Consider the following 4,924-nt stretch of genomic DNA (forward strand, 5'->3'; position numbering starts at 1 on the left):
GATATGATCGCAGAAGGAAAATATTTGAGTTACGAGTTTGGCCTTCAGTTAAAACATTGTGAAATAGTTTCACTACTCACGCCACCTGGAACGCCACAGTGTAATGGTGTGTCTGAACGTCGTAACCGTACTTTATTAGATATGGTGCGATCTATGACGTCTCTTACTAATTTACCGCTATTGTTTTGGGGTTATGCATTAGAGACAGCTACATTCACGTTAAATAGGGCACCATCTAAATCCGTTGAGACGACACCGTATGAACTATAGTTTGGCAAGAAACCTAAGCTGTTGTTTCTTAAAGTTTGAGGTTGCATTGCTTATGTGAAAAAGTTTCAACCCGATAAGCTCAAACCCAAATCGGAGAAGTGCGTGTTCATACAATACCCAAAAGAAAATGTTGGGTACACCTTCTATCACAGATCCGAAGGCAAGATATTCATTGCTGAGAATGGATCCTTTCTAGAGAAGGAGTTTCTCTCGAAAGAAGTGAGTGGGAGGAAAGTAGAACTTGATGAGGTAACTGTACCTGCTCCCTTATTGGAAAGTAGTTCATCATAGAATTCTATTCCTGTGACTACTACACCAATTAGTGAGGAAGCTAATGATGATGATCATCTAACTTCAGATCAAGTTACTACCGAAACCTCGTAGGTAAACCAGAGTGAGATTCGCACCAGAGTGGTACAGTAATCCTGTTCCAGAGGTCATGTTACTTGACCATGACGAGCCTACGAACTATGAGGAAGCGATGATGAGCCCAGATTCCGCGAAATGGCTTGAGGCCATGAAATCTGAGATGAGATCCATGTATGAGAACAAAGTATGGACTTTGATTGACTTGCCCAATGATCGGCGAGCCACTGAGATTAAATGGATCTTCAAGAGGAAGACAGACGCTGATATTAGTGTTACTATCTACAAAGCTAGAATTGTCGCAAAAAGGTTTTCAACAAGTTCAAGGTGTTGACTACGATGACAGTTTCTCACTCGTATCTATGCTTAAGTCTGTCCGAATCATGTTAGCAATTGCCGAATTTTATGAAATCTGGCAAATGGATAAACAAAACTGCATTCCTTAATGGATTTATTAAAGAAGAGTTGTATATGATGCAACCAGAAGGTTTTGTCAATCCTAAAGGTACTAACAAAATATGCAAGCTCCAGCGATCCATCTATGGACTGGTGCAAGCATCTCGGAGTTGGAATATACACTTTGATAAGTTGATCAAAGCATATAGTTTTATACAGACTTGCGGTGAAGCTTGTATTTACAAGAAAGTGAGTGGGAGCACTACAACATTTCTGATAAGTATATGTGAATGACATATTGTTGATCGGAGATAATGTAGAGCATAAAGAAATGTTTGAAAGGAGTTTTTCAAAGAAAGACCTCGGTGAAGCTGCTTACATATTGAGCATCAAGATCTATAGAGATAGATCAAGACACTTGATAAGTTTTTCAATGTGTTCATACCTTGACAAGATTTTGAAGTAGTTCAAAATGGAACAGTCAAAGAAGGAGTTCTTGCCTGTGTTACAAGGTGTGAAGTTCAGTAAGACTCAAAACCCGACCACGGTAGAAGATAGAGAGAAAATGAAAGTCATTCCCTATGCCTCAGCCATAGGTTCTATAAAGTATGTCATGCTGTGTACCAGACCTATTGTATACCCTGCCCTGAGTTTGGCAAGGGAGTACAATAGTGATCTAGGAGTAGATCACTAGACAGCGGTCAAAATTATCCTTAGTGGAATAAGGATATGTTTCTCGATTATGGAGGTGACAAAAAGGTTCGTCGTAAAGGGTTACATCGATGCAATTTTTGATACTGATCCAGATGACTCTAAATCTCAATCTGGATACATATTGAAAGTGGGAGCAATTAGCTAGAGTAGCTCCGTGCAGAGCATTGTTGACATAGAAATTTGCAAAATACTTACTGATCTGAATGTGGCAGACCCGTTGACTAAACTTCTCTCACAAGCAAAACATGATCACACCTTAGTACTCTTTGGGTGTTAATCACATAGCGATGTGAACTAGATTATTGATTCTAGTAAACCCTTTGGGTGTTGGTCACATGTCGATGCGAACTATGGGTGTTAATCACATGGTGATGTGAACTGTTGGCGATGTGAACTAGATTATTGACTCTAGTGCAAGTGGGACACTGAAGGAAATATGCCCTAGAGGCAATAATAAAGTTATTATTTATTTCATTATATCATGATAAATGTTTATTATTCATGCTAGAATTGTATTAACCGGAAACATAATACATGTGTGAATACATAGACAAACAGAGTGTCACTAGTATGCCTCTACTTGACTAGCTCGTTGATCAAAGATGGTTATGTTTCCTAACCATAGACATGAGTTGTCATTTGATTAAAGGGATCACATCATTAGGAGAATGATGTGATTAACTTGACCCATTCTGTTAGCATAGCACTTGATCGTTTAGTTTGTTGCTATTGCTTTCTTCATGACTTATACATGTTCCTATGACTATGAGATTATGCAACTCCCGTTTACCAGAGGAACACTTTGTGTGCTACCAAACATCACAACATAACTGGGTGATTATAAAGGTGCTCTATAGGTGTCTCCGAAGGTACTTGTTGGGTTGGTGTATTTCGAGATTAGGATTTGTCACTCCAATTGTCGGAGAGGTATCTCTGATCCCTCTCGGTAATGCACATCACTTAAGCCTTGAAAGCATTGCAACTAATGAGTTAGTTGCAGGATGATGTATTACGGAACGAGTAAAGAGACTTGCTAGTAACAAGATTGAACTAGGTATTGAGATACTAACGATCGAATCTCGGGCAAATAACATACCGATGACAAAGGGAACAACGTATGTTGTTATGCAGTCTGACCGATAAAGATCTTTGTAGAATATGTGGGAGCCAATATGAGCATCCAGGTTCCGCTATTGGTTATTGACCGGAGACGTGTCTCGATCATGTCTACATTGTTCTCGAACCCGTAGGGTCCACACGCTTAAGGTTTCAATGACAGTTATATTATGAGTTTATGAGTTTTGATGTACCAAAGGAGTTCGGAGTCCCGGATGAGATCGGGGACATGACGAGGAGTCTCGAAATGGTCGAGACGTAAAGATCGATATATTGGACGATTATATTCGAACATCGGAAAGGTTCCAAGTGATTCGGGTATTTTTCGAAGTACCGGAGAGTTACGGGAATTCGCCGGGGAGTATATGGGCCTTATTGGGCCATACGGGAATAGAGGAGAGAGGCCAAAAGGAAGGAGGCGCGCGCCCCCACTCTGGTCCGAATTGGACAAGGGGTGCAGCCCACATTTCCTTGTTCCTCTCCCCATCTTTCCTTCTCTCCTACTCCAACAAGGAAAGGAGGAGTCCTACTCTCGGTGGGAGTAGGACTCCCCCCTTGGCGCGCCCTCCTCCAAGGCCGGCCGCCTCCCTCCCTTGCTCCTTTATATACGGGGGCAGGGGGCACCCCATAGACACAACATTTGATCATTGATCTCTTAGCCGTGTGCGGTGCCCCCCTCCACCATAGTCCTCGATAATATTGTAGTGGTCCTTAGGCGAAGCCCTGCGACAGTAGAACATCAAGATCGTCACCACGCCGTCGTGCTGACGAAACTCTTCCCCGACATTCTGCTGGGAGTCCGGGGATCGTCATCGAGCTGAACGTGTGCTAGAACTCGGAGGTGCCGTAGTTTTGGTGCTTGATCGGTCGGGCCATGAAGACGTACAACTACATCAACCGCGTTGTGCTAACGCTTCCGCTTTCAGTCTACGAGGGTACGTGGACAACACTCTCCCCTCTCGTTGCTATGCATGACCATGATCTTGCGTGTGCGTAGGAAATTTGTTGAAATTACTACGTTCCCCAACACGAATGACCATGGTGGCCTTGGAATTCATGACCTGTAGGTGAAGAATGAGGCTCTACTTAGTACATGGTTGTTCAAACTTGTTACTGAGGATGGTAATTGGCAAACCATGTTGCCCAACAAGTATCTAGGCCAAAAGGTGGTGTCTCGGGCCCATAGGAAACCCAGCGACTCGCACTTTTGGCCGACCTAATGGCGGCAAAGAAACATATATCTCTTTTGCTTTGGGTCTTTCGCGATAAAGGATGGGTCGGAGGTTCGTTTCTAGGAAGACATATGGCTAGGCAATGCCAGTCTCCGAGAACAATACCCAACCTTATACACCATTGCTAATGATAAGAGTAATACTACTACGTAGGTGCTTAGTTCATCCCCGCGGAATATTTCATTCACGCAGGATTTGATTCATCCCCTACTTATGTCATGGCATAATCTTTTATCACGGCTGTTAATCTGACACAAGGCCGAGATGTGTTTCACTAAAACCTCACAACATCGGGGTCTTTCACAATAGACTCTATATACCATGCGCTTACGCATTCTGAGGTATCAGTGAATAATAACAAGAAAATTTGGAAGTCGAAAATTCCACTAAATGTGAAAATCATTATGTGATACCTTCGTAGGGAATTTGTGCTAACCAAAGACAATCTTGCACGGTGCAATTGGCCAGGGAGTAAGAAGTGTTGCTTTTGTGCTCATAACGGGACATCAAACACCTGTTTTTCCAATGCAAGTGTGCACATCCTACATGGTCATTCATCCAAATAGCGTCAAATTTATATCCACCCGCAAGTGTTGCAAATATACTTGATCATTGGTTGGACGGAATTTCAAATAGTTTCAAAACGCTAATAGGGGAGGGAGCGTACGCCTTACTTTGGTCGCTTTGGCTATGTAGAAATGATTTGGGTTTTAATGATAAAAATGCTTCTTCTCAGTAGGTTATTTTTCGTTATACGCACTTGCTTCATACGTGGTATATGCTACAATGACCGGAGCATCAACTGATGTTCAAGGCGGTGAGTACGCGGT

This window comes from Triticum dicoccoides, chromosome 5A (genome assembly GCF_002162155.2).
Source record: "Triticum dicoccoides isolate Atlit2015 ecotype Zavitan chromosome 5A, WEW_v2.0, whole genome shotgun sequence".
Lineage (NCBI taxonomy): Eukaryota > Viridiplantae > Streptophyta > Magnoliopsida > Poales > Poaceae > Triticum > Triticum dicoccoides.